This window comes from Ischnura elegans, chromosome 13, assembly GCF_921293095.1.
Source record: "Ischnura elegans chromosome 13, ioIscEleg1.1, whole genome shotgun sequence".
Taxonomy (NCBI): Eukaryota; Metazoa; Arthropoda; class Insecta; order Odonata; family Coenagrionidae; genus Ischnura; species Ischnura elegans.
In genome coordinates, this window is record NC_060258.1 from 14340532 (window position 1) to 14366504 (window position 25973).

Genomic DNA, 25973 nt, shown 5'->3' on the forward strand with positions numbered 1-25973 from the left:
AACTTGGTTCGTACGTTCCTCCTTGGTACGTTTTCCTCCTTCGTACGGCGATTGAATAAATTTAATTTTAAATAAAATGTGTGTAAACTCACCTATTCCTTGTCCTTGTAAATACATAACTGCAGTGAAATTTCTTTGTAATGAAATCCTACCGAAATGAATTACGATCGTTAAAATGAAATTTCGTTTAATGGGACGGAAAATAATTTCGTTATACTAGATACAGTGGAACTTGGTTAGTACGTTCCTCCTTAGTATGTTCTCCTCCTTAGTAGGGTGATTAAATAAATTTAATTTAAAATAAAATGAGTGTAAACTAACCTATTCCTTGGATAAAAAAGTGAGCTCTACGGCCTCAAGGTCAACTAGGGAATAAAACAGTTTTAGTTTTATTCCCTAGTTAACCTATTCCTTGTCCTTGTAAATACATAACTGCAGTGAAATTTCTTTATAACGAAATCCTACCGAAATGAAATACGGTCGTTAAACTGAAATTTCGTTATACAGGAAATTTCGTTATACGGGACGGAAAATAATTTCCTTACGCTGCATACGGTGGAACTTGGTAAGTACCCTTGCCTTTGGTTGCCCTTTCCTTTGCAGATGCGGTTGCGGATGTTTTGCTCGCGTGACCCTCCTTGCTCCTGCCCAATGCCCTTCCGCCAATTTCCCCACGCCCGCAAGCGATGTCTCCGAAGGTTGGCACTTAATCTAATTTATAAAAATTCACGGTTTTTTTCAGGTTTTCATGGTCTTAATGTCATCAAATTCATGGTTTGTAGATGAGGCATTTTAGGCAGACATATATTGATCACATAACAAACATCGGCCGCACATTAACTAAAATTATAACAGGCACAACAGATGCCTTGAATGCAAACGCAGCAATGACAGTGCTATCTCTCATGATGTCACATATCGTTTGCAAAATTCAGGTCCGGCTTAAAGTGTGTGAGTGGGAAAATGGAGAGAGCAGGGAAGTGAAGAAGTAGTACCTGATTTATATTGCCAGGGTTAACGTCTTCCAATCGCAGGCTTAAGGTCAATGTGCTCTCACGGCACACACGGACCAATTAACAATTGCGCTTTCGAATGTACATTTGGAGATAATAGCATGGACAGTGTCTGCACGTGACTCGGCCTTGAAACATTATCGAAATTTCGTTTTTTTTTCTTTTCATCCGTCTATCGTAGTTCTACAATCAAGTTTGAGATAATTTTAAGGTTATATGATGAAATTTACGGCTATTTCCAGATTTTTCACGGTAGACGAAATTCGCAGCTTACTCACGGTTAAGTTAGTATTAATACCATTTATGGTACTAATTGAAACCATTAGAAAAATGATTCAACCAGGAAAATTAGCAGTACGATTAGCTGCCAATATAATTGCAGGACATCTATTAAAAACTTTACTAGGAAATACAGCACCTTCAACTTCATATTCAATTCTAACACTACTTTTAATTACACAAATCACATTATTAGTTTTAGAATCAGCAGTAGCAATTATTCAATCTTACGTTTTTGCAGTATTAAGAACACTGTATTCTAGAGAAAATGAAGAGAGCAGGGTGGCAATGAAGTGAAGAAGTAGTGCCTGATTTTATCGCCTGGGTTAATTTCTTCCAATCGCAGGCTTAAGGTCATCGTGCTGTCATGGCACACGGACCAGTACATAATTGCGCTCCGAATACACTTGCACAGATACATGCGTGGACAGTGTCTGATTCAGCCTTTAAACATGATCGAAATGCATATCAATTCTTCTTTCGATCAGCCTATCGTACTTCTACAATCAAGTTTGAGTGATTTTTAATGAGTTTTATGATGAAATTCACGGCTATTTCTAGGTTTTTTTTTCACTGTAGACAAAATTCACGGCTTATTCACGGTTTTAAGGTTTTCACGGTTGAGTGGGGAACCCTGGTCTCCGCTCAACGTACCAACCAAGTTCCACTGTATTCGCATCACATCATTAGTCATGTTAGTTAACTGTACTTAATAAAAATTCAAAACAAATTCAATCAATAAATTCCTAAGTCAATTTTGGGATCGTTTGACTAAAGAGGCTACGAACGGTTCTTTCCTCCAAAGAATTTTCACACAAAATAGGCTGAGATAAGGGTGCCGGTAGCTACAGAGGACTTTCGTCCTCAAGACATAAAAAAAACTTTCTCCATCGGGCATTTGATTTTTGAAATAACAGAACCACTAGGCAGTAAACTGGAAATGTACCATGAGCGAAATATTACAGCTTCACGCAAAAAAAGTCAATAAAATAAATAGACGTAATATTACGTCCACGGCAATCCTCAGAAGGATTAGCAGGACGTTATATTACGTCCATGGCACGCCAACAAGTGCTAATAAGCATAAGCTAAAGCAAAATTTATTGCTTTGATCGTTCAATCTCCGCAAACTGCTTCTTGGAGATAATGTAATTTCGAAAAAGCTAAGCGTTGACTTCAGAAATAAGCGGAAGTGGGAGGGGTTTACACACGAAAATCGAAGAAACTCAGGAAAAGGCGGCTATTTCCTCGCGGTCTCTTACCGTTCTTCAAAGGACAATCTCCCATGTACTAGCTGGGAAAGAGGCTATTGAAATAAGTCCTGAGAATAAATTTCAAGAGACACTGGATATTCAATCAGCAGCTCTTGGAATAGAACCCTTAAAAGAATTATGCTTGCCAGAGCTATGTCTACAGTAGTCCACTGTCCTCCACGACAACAATCGGGACTCTACCAATCCGGCCCCTCCTAACGCTGAGCTTCAACGGTCACTTCAAATTTTCTGTCAGCAGCCGTGAGCATGGGTATAGCGAGTCGGTACCCTAAACGACGGCGCTATTAAATAGTCTTACCCGTGCGGTATACAGAGAAGAGTTTTTACATGTTGTAGAAAAATTTCTATGCGCAAAGAAACAATTATTTTTGGATTATTATACGTTGCCGTTTTATCTGGTACATACACGTTTAGATATTTCTTGTATATGTTGTCCGTCGTGCCTAATGTTTGTGTAACGGGTTGCATAAATATCCGGAGCATTTATCACATGGGTGCGGATGGCATCACTGTGATGCCATTAACAAATTGTTTAATAAATAGTCAAATTATTATAAAAATCCTTTTTTTATTGAAATTTTTTTCATATTTTGTAAAAACAAAGGGAATGCAGTGAAAAAATAATTCTCCGCCAATGTAAAACAACTCTGCGAAAATGTTACGCAATGAAAGGGTTAATGATCTCTGCGTGAGTTTATTTATTTATTAATAACTTTCATATTGAAACTAAGAGTATATTTCGGAGATGATAGCTGCTTGTATTTTTCAATCCAAAAAATGAGAAGCCCGTTCACCAGTCAGACCCTGGTGCTACCACCACCCCCAGAAAAATCCCAGATTCGCCCTTGACTACCACATCCGTGCATAGGCAAAACTTGGCAACTTATAATAGTAGGGATCGAAAGCCGATGCTGAGAAAAGGTCAAATGAAGTATCACCTCTTACTTGCCAAGAATTTCACGAAAGTCGCAAAGACTTAGCTTCGACGCGTGACTGCCGCTAGAAGGGAGTGTGATCCCGTGCAAAGATCTTCTTACGCGCGATTGCAACGTGACACCGGTCACTCCCATTCCACATTGGATAGATTTCAAGTTAACTGGATGCATATGACACTTGAAAAAATTTCCTCAACTAAATCTTCAATTAAATAGGGTCTTCAATTAAATCTCTCATATCTTCTTCATTTCAATAGATACATCTTTTCGTAGATGTACACATTTAATTATCCCTCGACTGCAACAATCCAATTTTCGAAGACCCTTCAGGGTTCAGATTCAGGGTACTCATGTATCCTTATTTGAATAGTTAGCGTTTTAACAGCTGTTTTTGCCGCCCTGCCATCCTTCGTGCATTTTCTTTCACACCCCAAGGACCCCAAGAAGGTTTTAAATACCTGCAATCGCTGTGTCCGTGTTTTCAGCGTGGTTGAAGTTCCGCCACCTTAGTTTGGTGATTTGTGGACTTCGCCTCCGACTGAGGATATTTGGAGGTGGCTAAGTATTCTTCTGAAAATGAACTAATTTAACTGAAAAGTGCTACCATTACCATCAGTATTTCGTTGTTAATTGGCATATGATTATTTTTTTCATCATGCGCGATATAAATTAACTCAGTGTCCTATACTTTACTGGTAGGAATCTTTGAAAATATACTCTTGTACTTTGATTGTTCCATTTCCGTTCATTATAATAAAATAAAATACAGGGAAATGAAAAGTTTATTACAAATTTGTGATTGTAACCATGAGTGAATATTTAGACGGTCTTCAAAGTTTTGATGGAGTTATAATTATTTCAAAAGTATTTAATGTTATGCATTAATTAAATCGTTCACTAGAATTTGACTCATCAGATATGTAACTTATATTTAAAGTGGGCACTTGTTGAAGTGACATCGTTTAAGCTTTCCGTGGCTAAGTTTTCTTCTGAAAATGAACTACTTTAACTGAAAAGTGCTACCATTGCCATCAGTATTTCGTTGTTAATTGTCATAGGATTATTTTTTTCATCACGCGCGATATAAATGAACTCTGTCCTATAAGCCACTTTACTGGTAGGAACATCATTGAAAATATACTCTTGTGCTCTAATTGTTACATTTCCGTGCGTTATAATAAAATAAAATACAAGGAAATGACAAGTGATATTATATTTTCAGCTGAGCTGGTTGTAGAATGGAACCCTATTGATTGCTAATAATTTTTATCGGGGAGAAGATGTTTTATTCATAGCTTCGCGAAGCCTTCCAATGTAGTAAGAAAAAAGGTTTACATATACCTATGAAAAAATTGTATTGAACACGTATCAAAATTCTGTAAAACCTATACAGGTAGTATACAAATTGTAAACAAATTATATAAAGAATACAAATTGTATTAAATGTGGAGAGTCACATGCTGTATACAGCATTTAAAATTGTAAACAGTGTATACAATGTATACTATTGCATAAAATTTGCATGCAAAAAAAGGATGCCAAAACTTAATTTCGAAATTCAACTGAGCAACAAACTTAGTTCCAGAATCAAGAGTTCAAATACTTCCACCGATCATGAAGCACGTTTTAAATTACATTCTTTGATAACCACCGACGTTATTGCTTCAATGCCGCTTGGAAAATCAACAACTAACAAGGAGTCATCGCGAGAGTGATGCTCGGTATCTGGATGCGGATGTTATTTTCTGAAACTATATACTTGAGGTAGAAAAAGTATCACCGCTTTCTTCCACATAGGCCCGGGTTCGAGAGGTATTCGCAAGTAAAGATTTCGGGCAAAATGACTACTCTTGACTTATCGCTCCCTCTAAATTGCGGCGGTGGTGGAGTTGTGTAGGGCCCAGGTCAAATGGACTCCTAACGTGAGCGTCCTGCACTATTTATAGATGACACTTGATTTAAATTCGTGTTTTAATACTATTACACCCTCTCATCGCTCTCGTTTGTGCATTGACAAAAGACTATCAGCGCCCGCTACATATCTAAACAGAATATAAATAATAACACAAGAATGAGAAACTCAGTCTAACAGGGATATAAGTCTGTTTCGGTCAGTTCTTCCTATGTTCCCATGTTTCTGTAGGGTATCGCTTCCAGTGCAAAGGTTTTCTCGTATTTCGAGACAGTTGATACGCTGCTCCAAGATTGCTGCGATGGAGTTCCGGGAACGCTATTTGAAAACGCTTTTTCCACAGAAATTCCACAGAAATAAAAGGAAAAATCACTGACACCGGGGAAAAAATTATATTCGAGCTTTCGAACAGCAGCTTTATTCCCAACACCCAAGGAGACACTGTAAGGGTGCATGGGAGAAAGGGACTAGGAAAACGTTGGATGAGGGATGGGAAGAAAGGAGAGGGTTGATGGAGGAGGGGGATAGCAGGCCATATTCAATCCGGGTGTGTTACATGCCCGCAACAGCCAAATGCTTGCTTATTCGAGGGTTTGGATGTTGAGGGTAAAGTCAGGGGGGGAGGAGGGGATGAAAAAACTATTACTTTAAAAAATTCATTAAAGAGGATGTCGTGGGACAAAGGATGTATGGGTATTGGGAGTGATACGCTTTCCTCCCGTGTGAGACGTTGAGAAAGAATCAGTAAGCTCCTGAAAATTTTCCGAGTGAATGTTTCTGATGCTTAGCGATAGTAACTCCCTCTTGAACCGGTGATAAAAGTACCTTATCACTAACATTTACAACGCTTTTTTGGACATGTGGAAATCCTATTGCATGCTGCATTCGGGTGATTAGATCACCCACTGCCAGACGCCCTAAAAGTGGTTTTTGACGCGGTCCCAATAAATTAGCATCGTTACAAGTCCTAACCTAGATTTGGTACTTGACATGGTGTTAATTTATCTTATCGATTCAGATAGATATTATTATTATTCAGTGATATCACTATAGAAGGTAGCCTGTGACATACCTTTATGGATTATTGTGAAATATACTTTTTGGCAACAAAACAACTTTTCACCGATTGTCCCTTTCGAAGTGCAAGGATCCATTGTCTTAGCGTCCAGGTACGCAAATATGTAGAGAATGGCACCTCGTTGGAATGGAGGTGGCATATCTCCCATGATGATAGAGGTTTCATTAAACAAAATTCGACTAGCAAATACACACCAGTTTTCCGAGCCGCAATGATAACAATACCATCACATCCAATGATTTTCAAGAGAAATACCACTCTCAGACAGGGAAGAAATCTTGTTTTTCGCCAATGTGTCGTCCATTTTTCCACCTAAATTGATACCTAACCGCGGAAGTGCATCTGATTTACTAAACAATTTAGCCTTTTCATTTATTTGGTGTAACATCAGTTTGTAGTATAAACTATACCGTAACTGTATCTAATTTAAATATTTAAGCTTTACAAATATGGAGCAAGTTAAAAAAATCCCGTGGTTACTGTTATCAACCGTCATGACTTTGGATGTTCTAGACACTCTTTTTTGCAGTATGTGGGCCATTGCGGAAGCTGAAGTTGTTCATTTATTCACACCATAAACAACACCTTATTCTCATGTCCAAACAATATACAGTAGTACCCATAACATTAAAAAAGTATATGAAAGGTATGAACAAATACTCGTAAAAATGTGACCTTTTGGCAATTTTGCCTATTGAGACGGGGCGATTTTGTAATTACCGCAATAAGCGATAACATTTAGGATGTGTATTAAAATGATGGACAGGTATGAAGGAGGCTAGAGAGAGTGGCGTGGAAAATAAATTAAGTGAGAAATGAGTAGAGGGTGCTGGATAAATAGTGACGGAGTACAGAACATTAGTCGCATTCACGGGAAGTAAACACTCAATGATTTTTATTTTCAATGTTTACATAAAGAAAGCCATCAATGAAATCAAGGAGAAAGCTTAGGGTATCAATATCCACGGAGAAAAATAGTATTCTGACAATATAGCAGAGGCATAGCCGAGTAAGAGAAGGATTTGAAGAAGACTGTGGTAAATATGGAACGAACAATGACTAGACATCATCTGAAAATCAACCAAAATAAGACTAAGATATTAGTTTGCAGAGAAAGAGAGGAGGATTAAGACGAAGAATAACCTAGGTAAAAATAAGCTTGAAGAGGTGAAAGAGTTTTCTTACCTGGGAAGCCGAATTATAAACGATGGAGGAAGCAAGAAAGAAATAGTCAGTAGAATAGAAGCGCAGGCTAAGAGGGAGTTCTAAAAAAATATATTCCTACAGCTGATATTACAAGCATAGAAGTAAGGGAACAATTCATCAGATGCTACATATGGAGTATGTTTCTCTATGGAAGCGAGGCTTGGAATTTGAATGCAGCAGAGAAGTCAAGAGTGGAAGCATTCGAAATGTGGTGCTACCGAAGAATAATGAAGGTATAAAGGATGAACCGTGTAAATAACAAGGAAGTGCTAAGAAGAGTGGGAGAAATGAGAAGCCTCCTAAAATGCCCTTAGCTGAAGACGGGACAACTTAGTTGGCCACATTCTGATGCACGAAGGCCTTTTGAAGATTTCGTAGATGGACAGGTGGAAAGGAAGAAGGGCAAGGGACGGCCCCGAATAGTATAAGTAATGAAGGTGGTAAAAGAGAAGAAATACGTCACTTCGAAAAAGTAAGCGGATGGTAGAAATATGGAGAGCTGCGTCAAACCAATCTTAGGATCGTTGACTTATGATTGTGATGATGATTAGAAGCACTCTAAGCGCTACATCCCAAAAGCTGCTTAGTGATATACCGCTTGAAATCGACCGCTACTTAGCAGCTATGTGTGAGCGCTCATTCCATTCTCCAAGCGGTAATCTGCGCCACAATGTCACTAAAAACTTCGGTTATTGTTAGGAATTGAAATACGGCTTGTACAGAAAAGATAAACCAGGTACGTGAAAACCAGTTTTAATACTTCTGTTAGCGTTACTGATGTCTTAAGAAAACCAGTATGTGAATCACTCGTAGATGGTAAATAGCAAACTAGAAGAAAAATATTTAGTAAATTAATGAGCAGTTTATTTTTCGTCCAAATGTACCATATCTTAGGGATGCCTTAAGTGTTGCTGTAGATAAGATTTTAATAATTGAGTAAGAGAGGAAGACTTCAGAATATATTGATTGAAAATGTCTTTTTTTCGCGAACGATAAGCGACTCCTCCTGATAAGAGAGTACACGAAGGATACCCGGGAAGGGTTGAAAACGGAGATAAAGCGGATTTTGGACAGACAGGGAGAAGCACGAAGGAGGCAAACAGTGGACAAAGTTAAAAGCAAACGATGATCGTACGTTTATCGCACATAGCGCAGCAAAAGAAAGGTGATCAAGGAGCAACTTCCATGTCTTCGTGATGAGATTTTGACTACTCCTCTTCGTTCGCTAATCACCTCCAGCTATTCCCACTGTGGTGGTAGGGAGAATAGTATTGGAAAATCAGCAGCCGATTCAGCGTGAGCAATTTAATGTGTGTCACAGTGTATTTGGAGAAGCCCAGGGCTTTTGTTGCTTAGTGATTCCAATTTTACATAGAATTCCGTAAACATTACAAAACGAACGCGTAGAAGCTAATTTTTTTATCAAACTTACGCCATCAGTAAAACAATAGGGAACTTGCATATATTTCAAATATAATCAAGAGCCCCAAAATTATATAAAAATATATGTTGGTGAAAGTTTTTTTTATCGTATGACGTGGTTTGCGATATTTAATGCATCAAAGTTCACGAGAATTTTCAAATACAAGTTAGAATGGAAAACGCCGATGATTGGCTGGTAGAAAGTGACGTCATTATTCAGTACGAGGAGGCACGGCGGCACGGTAGGGTGTTGCTTATTTTTTATTTTTCCTCGGATTTTTTATTTCTACCTCTTAAAATATGCTATTGGGCACAGAATGGATATCCTAAAAATTTCAGCTCAATTGTTTAACATTTAGAGGTCGCTCAAAGAGCATAAATGCAATAACATAAAATTTTCCCGATTTTTTCAGGTAACATCATTATCTGGGGTAACGCACGATTTTGCAGTCCTTTGGGACCAAAATACGCTCCATTTTAACGTTCGCTCAACAGTTTTCCAGGAATACAATACTTTTCCGCGAGCTACAGCAGCGCGTCACAATCTTGACGGCGAGCTGGTCGCTCGCAGGCCGCATCACGGTCAACTGATAAGTCCTGCGCCCTTCACTGCCTGTCGCCCCTCTCGCCTTTACAAGCGAGAGTCGGATTAAGAAAGGAGGAGTGGAATACTATGTTGGCGTTTTTCATACCGAGTTTATGCTGTAGTTTATCCTTTAGAATAACTACATCACTGCTCTTCGAACCTAATTAATGATAAAAAAAGAAATTTTCATGTTAAGAATCCAAAACATATGATAGACTGAGAACCTAAGATATGAAAGTAGTTAATTAACTCCATTTACGTTCGTCGAATCAATTTAAAATGCTTTCATATGTTCGCTAATCTCCACTCTTCAACGCAGGCGTGAACAATCTCAGCAGTGGCCCGGACACTGGCAGTTCCGGTGAGTTATGGAATCTTTAATGCTGTTTTTATTTCATCAATTGACAATAAGATTAATACAACCATTTAATGACGTTATATACAAAATAATATTCACTTACTTGATTCAACGAATGAGTAAATATTTCCTTTGGTAGACAGTAACCCCTGTTACCACAACATAGCAGCAATAAGAACGTTGCCGCTCCTCTCTCGCCAATGTCCAAGGCTTCAAAAATCAGTGCAATTTGGGGTGTAATTAGGATTTGCCTAGCCATCTATCTTCTCTTCTATCTGCTCGTCATATCTTCTCATCCTCTCCACTCGACGCGCCGACTTCTCTGACTCCTCACTCTCTATTAAATGCTAGATAAGCATCTCATTATTTGGCAAGCCAAAGGCGCGTTATAGCTGTCCTAGTAAACATAAAGTCCACCCCAATCAGCCAGTTTACAATGCATTTCATAATGTGCATTTGTCTACGATGTGAGAGATTAGTTTTTCTGTGCTATCAGAAACTTGAAATTAATACTTGTAAGGAATTTTTTCAGAAAGAAAAATATTTTGAAAACTATCTTAGTGCTAACTTATTATCTTTAGAAGCGGGTATCCTGGTCGCCTCTGTATTTTCAAGAGCACTTTATCCACATCATTTTGAATACCTTCTAGAGCACTTCACGCGGCAATATCAAACAACCGATCCAATTTTTCATTCAATTCCATGTCATTCTTTAGTTTTTGCATAGGTCGCCGTCAAAAATAAATCTTGAATTACTACAGCTCACTGCACAGTTCTTCTATTATATATATATATATATATATATATATATTCCACGTTTTTCTAGAATAATTTGAATTCTCAACATGGTACTCCGGAATAAAACCACGAACCTCATCGTTAGTCTCGTATTTGCACACAATCCCTGTTTCAGGGTTTAGCGGTGGTGATAGAACACCTGCAGCTCTTCGCGAATCAAAGGCAGCTTATTTTTTGCGAAACAAGCAGCTATAGCTGCTGGGAATCGATTAGGAATACTTCAATTTATTTGCGCGCGATGAACGACATTTTTATCAATAGCCTCTCGTCTCCGAAAATTTATTGCACGCCATTCAAAATCCAACTGCGATGAGGTTAAAGGGGGCGTGAAACACGCAAACTCGGATAAGAAAACATACACATAGTTGTCTCTAAACATCATTCTCCATGGTTCCATCTATTCTGCTTAATCTTAACGGAAGTCTCATGAATTTATAACAATGTAATACAGGTAACTCCTTCCTTCTTCCACCGACTCTCGTCAGGGAAGGCGAGAGGGGGGCGTAAGGCAGTGAGGGGCGCAGGACTTATCAGTTGACCATGATGCGGCCTGTGAGTGACCAGCTCGCCGTCAAGGGTGTGACGCGCTGCTGTAGCTCGCAAAAAAGTATTGGTTTCCTGGAAAACTGTTGAGCGGACGTTAAAATGGAGCGAATTTTGGTTCTAAAGGGCTGCAAAATCGTGCGTTACCCCTGAAAATGATGTTACTTGAAAAAATCGGGAAAATTTAATGTTATTGCATTTATGTTTTTTGAGCGACCTGTAAATATTTAAAAATTGAGCTGAAATTTTTAGGATATCCAATATGCACCCCATAGCATATGTTAAGAGGTAGAAATCAAAAATCCGAGAAAAAATAAAAAAATAAACAACACCCTACGGCACGGCCATAGTAGAGGTTGCATACTTGAATACAAGCGACGGCGTGGTTATGATTCATTTCTTGAGGTGCAGGCGTATCGCAGTTGTTCATTGTGACTTCAGGGCTATTATTTGATCTATTTTTCCTTCATTGAAAGCGATTGATTTTCTATACATTGTATTATATCATGTGTATCCGCTTTTCGAAAATTACGTTTGTTATAGCGATAAGTTAAAAGTGTTTGCTCTCCAAACCCTGCAAAATAGAAGAATCATAAAGGATCTGCCTTTTCAAAGTTGTCATCAATAAGGGCCTATGTTACTAGTTACCGGAGGAAATAAGAATTATAGTTCCAAATGTTAATAGCCGGTTGAAAAGAACATTTTATATATCAAACGTAAAAAACACATTATTGTTCCAATACGCATATACGTAGGATTTGTGTAGCATATTACAAAAATTTCAACAATCCAGACTTGTATCAAAAGAAAGACTGCTTTTTTAAAGATGTTAAAAATATGTATTACGAGTGTGATAGTGTTTAGTTAATATTTTTCAGCATTTGTTTTCATGATTGTTACGATTTTTGTGGCTGTGAATTATTTACATTTTTTTGTAGTTGTTACATTCTTGGATTGTTTACCCTAAAATTATGTGTATGATAGGCGAAAATAAAAAATGATAGATAAATAAAGTAGTACTTCGTATGACCATCTGCGTCTCTGGATAAGCAAGATGAAAGAACATCATTGAGTTGAAAAAAAAACCTGCAAACAGACCTTCTGACAATTAGCAGCTATCTTACCCTATCTTAGACCTTTAGATTCACCTAGGGGTCAAAAATTGATCTTTATTAAAAGGTATACGCAAGAATACTGTAATGGAATATCATTCACAGCAGTCACTTTTTAAGGGATCAAACCGACAATTGTTATTTTTAGAAGTCTCGTAGTCACCTCAAACTTGCATTTCATCGAATCCATTCTCAACACTGTACCCATTTTTTGCTCCTATAAATCCTTCCAAGATAAGATGTCAATTATCTGTGTTTGCTTCGTCCAAACCTCTTCCAAGGAAAATTCCTTTGGTTTGGAAATTGTGGACCTTAGACCCACTGCCACTAAAGTCGCCGAAAACGAATTTATCGTCTGACGCCATTCTGATAAAGTATGAATATCATGCTATCTGCGATTGCCGTTATTTCGAGTACCTTTAGATAAAACGCAGTTTTAGGAGCGAGTGTGAGATAAGCCTTCACTTACTTTCTGACCGGAGAAGACGCCGTTAAGACGCACCTTGAAGACAGTCAGCTAGAAGACACCTTCTGAATAAGCCTGCCTTTTTTATTTGCTAGATCCAATTTTAGCTGTGAGTATAATACCGATACTATGTGATAATATTCCTATATGTAATTTACTTCTATCGTTTATGCATACGTTATGTGTATCCCAATTTCCGCACGTAAAAATCCGGGATCATCTCAGCCCAGCAACAATCTTTCTCCTTTCTTTAAGATGTAGCTTATCCCAAAACATTTTCATAACTTTCCCGGCATTATCTGCAACTGGACGAATTGAGCATTTATTATTCACAGCATTCATTCGCCATAGCAACTTCTTCACAGCACCAATAACTAGGCATACTTTTTCCTCGATTTTTGGCGGAGCGATATAATTTGTTCCGAGTTAAATATTATTTATTTATTATCCCAAAATTTAGGGAATCAACCGTAACAAAATTATCGCCTTGTTCCGCCATTTTGAGAAGCATTTGCCAACTTATTCCACGGGATGAACGAGTGCTCTGAATCTCTAAGCTTTAGTCACGAGGCAACCAAGAGGTCGACACGTCACGCGGCATCAGCCAATGGAGATACGGCTCGTGGTCTGCGTGTGGCCGAAGCTCATATCGCACATTTCAGGCTGCTTATCTCGAGTAAAAATCGGATATGAGCTCTTAATATTTACCTCTAACTGGTTTCCTTCATACCTTCATGTTTGAAATATTTAAAACGAATTTAGAATTTTTAGTACTTTCTCCTATCGAGTATAACAGTTTAATCTACAGATAATTTCAAGTTCAGGATAGCCTATACATACATTAAACTTCCTCGTAGTCCCTTTTTCTCTCGCTGAATTCGTGGCTACCCTTGGCGAAAAAACTGTTGAAATTTTCAAAAGTTTATTGGGAACAGTGTTGAATCCAACAGCAACTGCTGAATGCATCAATAACTGTTGGATTTATCAGTTTCGGTTAGAGTTAAAAGTTATTGTTAGTTTTAAAAGTTACTGTTTCATTTTAACACTGACCCCAATTTAGTGTTTAATTCAACAGTGGTGCCAATTGACTGTTAAAAATTTTAGCAGTTTTTTCGCTAAGGGTAGCACCGTCTCTCTGCCAATGATAACCCACGGCCTCCAGGAGAGATCGTAATGCCAGGACACGCTTTTAATTGTATGACAGTGCTAAATACGATTCAATTCGTCAATTACACTGGACGGCTGTTGATATAATTTTCCATTTACCTGGGATATTTCGGGTTTTGAAGGATGAAATGGCAGCTGAAATGTGAAGAAAATAAGTGAAAAAATTGCGAAAAAGGAAAGGATGATAATTTGTAATGTTTTCTTTTAATCATTAACGCAATCAAATCCCCCCCAAATATACATTGTTACCATTAATTATCATTTTTAGAACATTTAACCTCTCAAAAACCAAATAAGAAGTATATATACTAATGTAATCCTTTTCATTCCTCCAAATTATTGCAAAAGTGATGATAATTAGAGGGGGGCTTCCTCCCGAAAATGGTGGGTGATGGAGAAAAACGGATGTCATAGAGGTCATTTTACATAAGAATCAGCAGGAATGGAATCAGAGCTCGAGGAAAAGTAATTTTTTGCCGTCCAGCGTTTTTTGTGTTTTCTGAGGCAACACCTCTTCCAAGATAAATGCCTTCGGTTTGGCAATGGTGGACATTTGAGCCACCGCCCAAAAAGACGCCAACAGCGAATTTCTCGTCTCGTGCCATTCTGATAACGTGTCAATCTTATACTATCGGCGATCGCCCGCACTCCGATTACCTATTATTATTTAGCAGATGATACGAAGTATTAGGAATGAGTGTGATATAATCCTGCTCTTTCTTTCAGACCGAAGAAGACGCTTTTAAGAAGCTCCTTGCAGACAGCAAGCAAGAAGACCACTTCTGAATAAGCCTGCCTTTTTCATTTTCGAGGTCCAATTTCACTGTGAGTATAATTTCGATACTAAGCGAATTTTGTGATATTTTAATTCCCCTCACATTGAGCTTCTTTATATGCTATTAATTATGAGAATAGAAAAGTTCCCTTAATAATAGTTAAAGAAGGATTTTCTCTGCGTTACATCAAGGTTTTAGTATGGATTAAGATTGAAAGATTTTTACGAGGAGGAATTGGGCTGAAGTAAGTAAAAATCGCTCATATTATTAACCTAGAATCTTTTCTTGCTTTATTGCATTTATCTCCTTTTAGCTGTAGTTTGTCCAACGATTTTGTTCCCACATTTTTTCCGGCATTATCTGCAAATGGACTAAATTATTATCCATCATTCAAATTTTTCATCCACCGTAGCAACCTTTTCACAGTACTAGTATCTGTACACTTCCTTGCAAACATTTCCCTCGGCTTTCAGCGGAGCAATATAATTTGATCCGAGGTTAAAAATATATAAAGCATCTTTATTAATTAGGTTGAAGATTTATGCCATAAACCGTTAAATAATTAATGCCCATTTCCGCCATTATGAGAAACGTTTGGCTACTTATTTCACCGGATGAATACGCGTTCTGATTCTGTTAGCATTTCACTGTCACGAGGTTCACACGTCGCGCGGCGTCGGCCAATGGCAATACGTTTCGTGGGCTTGGCGTGGTCGAAGCTAATAGCGGACATTTAAGGCTGCTTATCTCGTGCATGAATCAGACATGGTCTCTGAAAATGTGTTGAGCTTTTTTTCTGTTGAACATTTTATTTTAATCTACAGATGAGTTCCGATAAGGATAGCCTCAATATAGGTGTACTACCTCCCCGTCCATTTTTCTCTCGCTGCTAACGTCCCATGCAGTGGCGCAGCGAGGGGTGGTTTTTGGGGGATAAATTCCCCTCCAGAGCTCAGAGAAATTTTTAAGTCTAATCCATTTTACTTAATTGGATTGACATTATTAATAGAATAGAGTAATGATTACTAAATTATCCCTCAGAAAGCCGTAAAACTAACCATTTTGAACCATTTATCTTAAAATTCCGAAATTAATTAATCTCGCACCAACCACTTATCCTGGTGGGTATTCCATATCCCCCAAATACCCCGGCACCTAAACCCTCCCCCAGCCTTAATTCCTAGCTGCGATCCTGATCTCTTGTACCCTCTTTCATCCAGGGAGAACCCAAGGCCTCTATGAGCGATTGTATTGTCACTCCAGGCTTTTAATTGAATGAAAGCGGTGAATACGTAAAGTTACGGAGTAATCGGTTGATTAAAGAACGGTAGGAATGATTGTGTGATTTATAAATGATGGGTCAAAGAGTGATCATTCTTTTCGTCCCTGAAAATTTATCGCTTAAGCAATCCATCATTTTGGACTTATGAATTGACCGTGTGATTCTGGATTTACCAATTGATTTTCCACATACATCCCTTATTCAATCTGACCTATATTTGAATGAGACGCATGTTGACAGTGTGACCCACTGCGGGATTATGCTATCCTGGAGGAAATTCGCGCAATACGGGGGTGGAATGAGATCCAACAGACTTGATAGCACTGCACAAAATGGCCGACCTTCCATAACTATTGACACTGTTTGCAATGAGCAAGGAGATTCTATATATCTGGAGACGCTGTTTCTTAGTTTTAAGCGTGGTAAGAGTCCCGCCGAATTAGTTTGACAATTTTTGGACTTAATCTCCGACTGATTTTTTTTAAGTGGCTTATTTTTGCTCTGAAAAATTAACTATATTTACCCATTATGACCTAATGTTCAAGTCAACATCAAAAACTTATAAAGTTTGAGCTCTTTTGAGAAAATATCTAAACTGCATATTATTTTGTGGTGTATATTTTGTTAACGAAATACTTATCTACCTCGATAATTATGATAGACTGCCAAATTTTCATGTTTTCACAATGAAAAATCTTGAAAATTGATTTCTCTCTTAAGGAGCTCTGGGTTATAAAGGGTTAAGTGAAAAATTCTTCCATAATCACTAGTATTTCTCCGGTGATTGTCATTGGAGTTTTCCCATCATCCGTGATACTTCAATTTATGTATAAGATCTGTGTCCTGTTAGCCAATTCAATGGTAGGGATATCCTTGAAAGTATACTTTTGTACGGTAGTTGTTAATTATCCATCGGCTGTAGTAAAACTAAATACTATTATAAGTGCAGAGAAATAACCAGTTTATTCTCGTAAAAATTTATTTTCAGCTGAGCTGTTTGTAAAACATAACCGCTGATATTGTGAATAATTTTTCCATGGAAAATGTGTTTGAGACATAACTCCGAGAAGCTTACCAATGACGTTAGAAATAAATGTTTACGTTGTGTATTTCATGGTTTATTTTAATGCATCAACTTCATTATTAAATTAATTTGGAAAATTTTTTCTTCACATAAATATCATTCTTCTATCTTAAAAGCGCATTCTCTTATCCCGATTGCATCAACCCAATTCTACTAGACAACTAATAAATAGTATCAATCGTATACACATCAATATTACAAATGTTAGGTTCGCCAACATCAACAAGGAAGCCTACATATTAGTGCGTCAGTCATGTTACAAACATATCGAAAACTATAGAAATTGCGTAGTGAAATTATGTACCATAACATCGTAAAAAATTGCATTCACTGGATAAAGTATATTTCAATGTGTTTTTTTCTGTGTCGATTTTCTTTATTGAGTTATTCGCGTTTGTACACAAGTGCACCGATGCTGCAACAAGGGATTTTCCGCTTGTTCTTTGGATGGGCTAAGGCTCATTTAAATCAGTTTACAAAAGTGTCCACTCGCGTATTTGAATAGCAGTGATACAAATGTCACGGAGAAATAAGGTAAAATTAGGGGCGTTTTCTGAAACTTATTCTCACGGTGATGTGATGTATCAAACGCATAAATTTCCAATGCTATTTCTCATGATTGTAAATAAATAGATCTCTGCATAGTATTTCAATCCTAAGTTTGGTATGTCCAATGCAGGCCATCTTCTCTCCCTATCCTCTCCCATCGCCAGTTCTTCAACCTCTTTGAAGCTCTTCTTCCCCGAATCCTTCTTCATCTGACTCCCATATTTGTCCTCATGTCCTACTCTGGACACTTTTCCATCAGTTTCTCATTCCAATATGTTTCCCATTATCTGCAGTTTCTGACTCCGTGACCAATTCACTTTGTTCTTCTTTGGAGTACAGCGATCTCTAGTGGTCTTTCTTCCACATAATCTCCTTTCTCCTTATTCGTCACCCTATCCGTCCATTTCATCTTCAGCATTCATCTCCAGCACCAGGTCTGCAAGGCCTCTGTTCTTTTCAAATTACTTTCTCCGATAGTCCAATATTCTGAACTATAGTGCACCTCACACATATTTCAACTTACTTCTTCACGATCCTCAGCTTTACGATCTATTTGCATAGTATCCATGAATACTCCCTTAGCTTACGCTATTCAACACTTGGCGAGAGTCGTGCTTCTACTATCTCTTGTAGTGGTACTCTATTCCATTTTTTGAGATCCAGGAATTATCACACAAGCATTTATGGCAGCACTATAGTTACATGCTTGACACAATTTCTGAATTAATTGAGCACTGGACGAACGTATATGGTCAAGCATACTAAAATGCACACTTATTACTGCCTTTAATGATTCCACGGTGCTCTTCAGCTCCTATTAGCTAACACGAATACTTTTCCCTCGATCAAGGAGTTTTGCCATGCTGAAATCAGGAATTGCTCCCCTGGCTTCCCAGGAAGACCTAGAGGATATGGTGTCACCAGGCGCGAGTCTACTAGAGCTGGATCCGCTGATGAACCACAACTCCACCTCCTCAATTCCTGATGCATCAGCGTTTAAGATAGACGGACAGGATGGTCGGTACGTATGAGAGCACTTCTCACAGCTTACGCTACTTTGTATCGTTTAACAGAGAGCTCACATTTGGGACACGAGGGAATCACTGACTCCACACTACACCGCAGAGCACAGAGAAGACACAAATTGTCGGCACGAGAGTGGAGCCAAGGCAATGGAATTGGATAATTGAAATCTATGATAGTATCTCTAAACGTTTCTTCTAGCATCCTAGATCTAATTTTTCTCATAGCTTTTATTTTTCCTTTAAATCCTCCAATCAATCGCTAACTGCAGAAAAGCAGTCCAAGTTTGATAATTTATCTTTTTTTTAACTAATTTGTTGCTACGCGCAAGACGCAACGCTTCCTACTAAAAGAAAACACGCATGCCAATAAAACCAAGCATATGTTTCCATAAAATGTTATGTTTTCAGTAGGAAACGCTGAGTCTTGCACCTAGCAACAACTAAAATAAAAAAAGTAAAATCGTCCAACTTGGAAATGACGACTTTCTGCAGTAACCAATTCATATTAGGAATGAATGGCGGTTGAAATGGATAAAACGTTTCAATCTAGTACATATTTCGATTGATGGCTATTTCTCATCACATTTAAAACAAATTATTCCGTCGTATTTTCGTACTTCACATCAAAAGAGTATCGCATCCTACGTAGGGTTTTAAATGATGATCTGTGAGAGTCTCGTCTCGGTGGTCCAGACGAGACTTGAATTTCTCGCCATTGTCGACAAGACTCTCGGTGCGGCGAGAGTCACCCATGGGACTATAGTTCACTCCAGTCTCAAGAAGTCTTGCCCCTTTATACTTACGCAATGCGTAGGCCGGCCCTTATTTTTCAGAATTTCGAAAAGTTATGTTTTCCTGGTCTCAAAATGATCCAAATGAGGTTTATATTCAAGAGTTAAAATTTGGTTACTTTAAAATAACGGCAACCCGTGCCCCAAGGGCCCTAAGTACTAAGGACCCTCAATTGAGTTTCTTGGGATCAAAAAAGTGCTATTCCTATGTAAAACGTAAAAGTAAAGCCCTTTAGGGCCAATTTACTGTTGGTTTTGACCTATCTCTAAGCGTTTAGGAGATATCTTCCGTCGTAATGCAATCCCCCCCCACAGGGCGCCACCTCGCACCGCGGCACCGCTGAGGCACGGCCCGCACCACTTACTACAGACTTCCCCTCCACCCTCTCCCCTCCCTCGGCAAAGACTTTGCTCCTGACGACAAGATTTACGTGCTAGTGGTACAGTATGGAATAGTTTGCTCCTCTTGTGTCATGATTAATGTTGTTAAAGCCCATAATGTCAATTTTAACCCTTCAACACCGTCCTATGCACGAGTACTGGGTACCGACCCCTTAAACCTTGATTTTTTGCCGCCATACGGCCGCGAACCATTCCAGCAGGCTTTGTTCCAAAGTGCTTTTTATGTACAAAATATTATAAGCATGTGATACAATTGTGTCTATGAATTATAAAGGAATGAAGGGAATGGGCAGGGCTTTCAGGGCTCCAACAGTAGATAGAAATATTTAAGGAAGAAGAAACGAGGCAGTCAGTTTACGGATGTAGATCACTGTGGAGAGATGGAGATAGTTCTTGTCTATAGTGTGAAAAGGATAGGAAGTGATATGTTTTTTAGGATGTGAGGAGAAAAGTGGTGAAATAAATACTTTATCATGAACGTGACGTTCATTTTAAGAGTATACCAAAAAGGAAAGGCATGTAATCAAGACTAAATCCAGGCATTGAACTGTTTGGAAAAGAAAGTGAAGAAATACTCGGCTCAAATTTACCTACAGTGAGAGAAGTACTGTGTGTTTTCTTTATCACCTAATAGGCTCGAAATTTATAAGACTTAGTGCGAGAAAAACCGTGAGAAATGCGTCTCTTCCATGGTGCAAAACTAGAATTCCTGTTATTATGGAAAATAAGGTGATTGAAAAGTTAGAAAAATGACGCAAAGAATGGATGAACGTGCAACGACATAAAAAGAGCGCGAACTATAGTGGAGATGAATGTTAGAGATTATTTCGTCACAAAATTTGATGATTTGTTTGAAAATGCAAGTAGCAGTACCATTGAATTTTTTGATGCACGAGGAGGAAAGCGCAGTTAATCTCTCGGATAAATGTGCTTGGGCTGAAGAAATAACGTTCTTACGCAAATAAAGAGGAGAACAAAATGAAGTTATCGGTGGGAATAAATATGCACTCCATTATTTGATGCGCACATACGAGGATGGAATGAACATCCAAGAACGATTTGCAAATTATTCGGGCTCATCAAGTGGGAAATAATAGTGCAGCGAGAGGTGTGAAACTAATTCAAGATTTTTAGGCAGTCACTTTGAAGGAAGAGGGCTTTCCAAATGTATTACTGAGTGTGACTTTTCATCGTAGTACAACCCTTACGTGCGGAAAGGCACTTTAATTGCCAAATATGGGATGTCAGTGAAAAATTAGAAATACAATGAAAATGTATTTTATTCTGGTTAATGTAACGAAATTCATGTACAGAGTGAAAATAAATTCATCCCTTGGATTGGAAGTATTATTATGGCAATTAAATTCTTTCTAAGGTAAGCACATTTCTTCAGAGGCTAGATCTTGCCAATGTGAGCAAAGTCTTTGCCGAGGGAGGGGAGGGGGTGGAGGGGAAGACTGTAGTAAGTGCTGCGGGCCCTGAAAGCCCTGCCCATTCCCTTCATTCCTTTATAATTCATAGACACAATTGTATCACATGCTTATAATATTTTGTACATAAAAAGCACTTTGGAACAAAGCCTGCTGGAATGGTTCGCGGCCGTATGGCGGCAAAAAATCAAGGTTTAAGGGGTCGGTACCCAGTACTCGTGCATAGGACGGTGTTGAAGGGTTAAAATTGACATTATGGGCTTTAACAACATTAATCATGACACAAGAGGAGCAAACTATTCCATACTGTACCACTAGCACGTAAATCTTGTCGTCAGGAGCAAAGTCTTTGCCGAGGGAGGGGAGAGGGTGGAGGGGAAGTCTGTAGTAAGTGGTGCGGGCCGTGCCTCAGCGGTGCCGCGGTGCGAGGTGGCGCCCTGTGGGGGGGGATTGCATTACGACGGAAGATATCTCCTAAACGCTTAGAGATAGGTCAAAACCAACAGTAAATTGGCCCTAAAGGGCTTTACTTTTACGTTTTACATAGGAATAGCACTTTTTTGATCCCAAGAAACTCAATTGAGGGTCCTTAGTACTTAGGGCCCTTGGGGCACGGGTTGCCGTTATTTTAAAGTAACCAAATTTTAACTCTTGAATATAAACCTCATTTGGATCATTTTGAGACCAGGAAAACATAACTTTTCGATATTCTGAAAAATAAGGGCCGGCCTATTACGCATTTATTATTAGGTATATATTTTATTTTATCTAAAGTGTTACACCAATGCTCATTTTGTCAGTAATATAATAAAACAGAAACATTCAGTTTTAAATTAACAAAAAAAGAACTCCTACACTGAATCACTACACATCTTTTACCAATGATTATGGATGATAACTAAGATATCAAAAATCATGATCATCAGTAAATTTTGATTAGGTAAGTAATAAATTTTTTTTCTTAAATTAGCTATATCAATTTTTTACAACATGTATTGGACGCACAGTGATTGCTACCTTTAGTGATTCTATGTTGTTCGTCAGCTCCTATTAGCTAACATTATTACTTTTCACTCGATCCAGGAGTTCTGCCACCATGCTTAAAGCAGACCTTGCTCTCCGGGCGTCGCAGAAAGACCTGGAGGAGGTGATTTCAATGCATCCAGACACAAGTACAGAAGAGCAGCAGCCACTGATGCAACGCTGTGGCAGCTCCTCAGGCATTAATGAATCAGCGACAGAAGCAGACAGCCAGGATGATCGGTACGTATGAGAGCACTGCTAACAGCTAACCCTTCTTCGTTTCGTTTAACTGAGAGCTCAGACTTTGGGCACGAGGAAAATGCTGACTCAGCACTACAACTACACAGAGAAAGCAGAAACTGTCGGCATGAGAGTGGGGCCAGGACAATAGAATGGGATCCATATCTATGATATTTTCTCCATAAGTTTCTTCTAACATTCTTGAGCAAATTTTTCTCATAGCTTGGATTTTTCCTTTAAATCCCCACATGAATCGCTATTTGCAGGAAACCATCTCGAAGTTTGATGATATCTATTTTTTATCTAATGTTTTGCTAGGTTTATGACTCGAAATTTCCTACTAAAAGTTAACACGCCATAATAATAACACCGAGCATACGTTTCCATATTTTTTTTTATTTTCCATAGGAAACTTTGAGTCTTGCACGTAGCAACAACAAAGAGAAATGAGTAAAAATCGTCCATCTTGGAAATGATGACTTTCTGCAGTTAGCGATTCATATTAGGAATGAATGGCAGGCGAAATTGATAAAATGTTTCAATCTAGTACGTATTTGATTATTGGCTATTTCTCAACACGTTTGAAACAAATTATTTCGTCGCATTAGAACACTTCGTTTGAAAAGAATATCGCATCGAGAAGTCATGCCCCTTTACTCCTTTTATCTAAAGAGTTACACCAATGTTTATTTTGTCAATAATACAATAAAATGGAAACATTCAGTTTTAAATTAACAAAAAAGAAGCACTGAACTATTACATGCCTGCTTCCAATGTTTATTGATGATATCTAAGGTAATAAAATCCATGATCACCAGTTAATTTTGGTTAGTTAAGTAATAAACGAATAAAGGAATAAATAAGGAATTTCTGGAAGAAGAATAACTCCCTACAGCGTAACTATATCATTCGGGGCACCCAGTTAAAGGCAGTTGAATCCGTGAAATATATGTAGCAGTTAGACTCAAAATGATCTATCGTGGAATAAACATATTCGAGAAATTACCGGTCAAGCTAATCGTAAAATGGGTTTTGTTAAAACAATATTAGGAAAGTGCGACGACAAAGTGAGAGAAATTAGCTACTTTTCCATCGTTAGACCACATTTGGAATACGCTGCCAGTGTTTGGGACCCTCATGAAAAAGGCTTAATAACAGAGTTAGAACGCGTGCAAAGAAGAGCTGCCAGGTATGTGAAAGGTCGTTACGATAGTCTTGTAAGTGTAACTGACCTCTTAGATAAACTCGGATGGGAATCTCTGTCGGACCGTAGATTGAAAAATAGACTAAACCTTTTAGATAAATTCAAGAGCAGTGTCTTTTCTGACGAAGGTAACCATATCTTGCGGACGCCAACGTACTACGGAAGATCAGATCATATAAATAAAATAAGAGAGATAGATTGCAGAACAGACAGATTCCGAATGTCATTTTTTCCACGATCGATAAGAGATTATAACGGCAGCAATAGAACTCGTAAATAGATTGCATGACTTGTAGTGTAGCCTACTAACCTATGTTAAACTTAATGCATGCTTCTGAATTTCTATTCTATATTCTATTTCTAACAGCATATAGTAGTATAGTTTGTTATTATACAGGACGTTATTTGTGTTCGGTTTGGTGTGCATGTGGGAGTCCAAATGCATGCTGCATTAGTGATGAGCGATATATCGCTAACTGTGATTAAATCACCGTTACTGAAAAGTAGCAGTCACTGTCAGTGATTCAACATTCGAAATCACTGTGATCGGTGATTCAATCACTGGATTCGGTTAAGATAGCTCTGGCTGCTACTAAGTGATATGCGATATATCGCCACCTGTGATTGAAGAGAAGTAGCCGATCACTGCCGGTGACTAAATCACCAAATACTCGAAATCACTGCGACTGTGAACACGGTGAAGTTAGCTTCGGCAGCCCCCATGATGCTACCAATAGTAAAATAAGGATGTCTTATTCATCTTTAATGATAAATAAGACATTCTGTGCGAAATATACAGCCTAAGCTTTGAATTATGATGGTTTGATTATAAATATGCATAAAAAATGATTGCCCCTTATGAATTCTTTTACCACATCAAATTTACTTAATTATTGTAATATACACTCGGAACTATTCCCTCAAAAAAATATTTTGCCTAATTTTACAAATTTCTATAGGTTTATTTGTTCCTATTGAGGAGAGCTCATTCCTTGGAATTGGACGAAGTAGCAGGAATAGCAGCGCCACAAATCACCGATGACTTTAAAGAGTGATTCACCTCGGTGATCGCAATCACAGTTAAGAATCACCGTTACTGATGAGTAGCAGTCACAGGTAACGAAGTGATCCGAAAATCACAGTTCCGCTCATCACTATGCTGCATGCTAGTGATTGATCACCCCCTGCTAAGCACCCTAGAGGTGGCTCGCAGGGTATTATGTAGATGTAATGTAACCCCACCGTGCGGGGCACATTCGGGGAGGGGGAGATTGGAGGGCAAAAGGGGAGGGCGGAGGTGTAGCGGGGATATTCCGTGCACCTGGGGCGAGGGAATGGGATTTTGGGAAAGGGTAGGAGGGGGAAGTTTAGGGGTGATGAGACCTGAGACAGGAGCGTTCGGATAAAGAAAGCCGTTCGACTGCGTAGTTCGCTCAACATAAATTTAATGAGTTTAAATATGATCATTTACAAATACAAGCAAATCAATAGCAAAAGTAACAATTAACTTCTTCTCCTTGAATTCAATGAAATACAACGCATAATTCACTATGCTGCACAACAGAAAAATTTCAGTCCTTAACCTAAACCCAAAACAAAATCACGCTACACGTTTTCACTTTCATAACCCATACAAAAACCACAAGAAAAAGGGACAAATAAAAAAAAAACAAGAAACGGGGGGGGGGGGGGAATGGAAATATGAAACAACGAAATAGATATTGCACAGAAATTCACACGGTAATGGGGGAATTTTACAAACGTTTTTTATGGATTCTCTTCTTGACTTGGTGAAGTGGGAAATTTCTTCTGTTCCTTGAGGGGGGGGATGGGATTCCGTGGCTTTTTCTCTTACAGTTTGTTGAATTTTCGGGGCTCTCGATCTGCTGATCGTGGCGATTCGGTTCCGCGGCGTAGGCTGCTCTGCGTCAACTCCGGCAGGTTCACGAGTGGGAGATGGCCTCTCTGCGACAGTTGGGAGATCCTTTCATCGGCACCACGAGTCTACCTTGCAACTC

The 25973-nt window shown here is 38.5% G+C and overlaps 1 long non-coding RNA gene across 1 annotated transcript; it reads left to right on the forward strand.

The window, feature by feature from the left end:
• Positions 1-12939: 12939 nt before the first annotated feature.
• LOC124170107 lies at positions 12940-22737 on the forward strand. Its single transcript, XR_006867315.1, has 4 exons — positions 12940-13091; positions 14876-14974; positions 18691-18861; positions 22572-22737. It is a non-coding gene; the product is annotated as an uncharacterized LOC124170107 (long non-coding RNA).
• Positions 22738-25973: the final 3236 nt, after the last annotated feature.